The sequence below is a fragment of the Triticum aestivum genome, chromosome 2B (assembly GCF_018294505.1).
Source record: "Triticum aestivum cultivar Chinese Spring chromosome 2B, IWGSC CS RefSeq v2.1, whole genome shotgun sequence".
Lineage (NCBI taxonomy): Eukaryota > Viridiplantae > Streptophyta > Magnoliopsida > Poales > Poaceae > Triticum > Triticum aestivum.
Window position 1 is genome coordinate 704,391,190 of NC_057798.1, and position 562 is coordinate 704,391,751.

Consider the following 562-nt stretch of genomic DNA (forward strand, 5'->3'; position numbering starts at 1 on the left):
ATATTTCTTGAATAAGTAGTTTGACCATAGTTTGACCACATTTGACCAAAATTCAAAAAAACTGAAATAATTATTTAGTAACACTAATATTTCTTGAATAATTAGTTTGACCATTGTTTGACCACAGTTTGACCAGATTTGACCAAAATTCAAAAAAACTGAAATAATTATTTAGTAACACTAATATTCTTGAATAATTATTTAGTAACACTAATACTTCTTGAATAAGTAGTTTGACCAGATTTAACGAAAATTAAAAAAAAAACTGAAATTTGAGCATAACTTTTTTTCCTTTTAGAATTTAAGGATTCTAAAAATTTGCAAACAGACCGTAGGCAGTCAAAATCGGATGCGGATTTTCGTGCTGAACATTTTGATATATTATACGTTTTTTCTGACATCGTATGCAAAAGTTATAGCCGTTTTACATTTCCCTACACTTTTTAAACATGTCCAAATTTAAGTTTTAAATTTTCCTAACTAGTACATGTAGTAACATAACTACATTTGAAAGGATTTTAATTTTTAAAGTTTTTTATCATTTTCTTTTGCTTTTTACAAA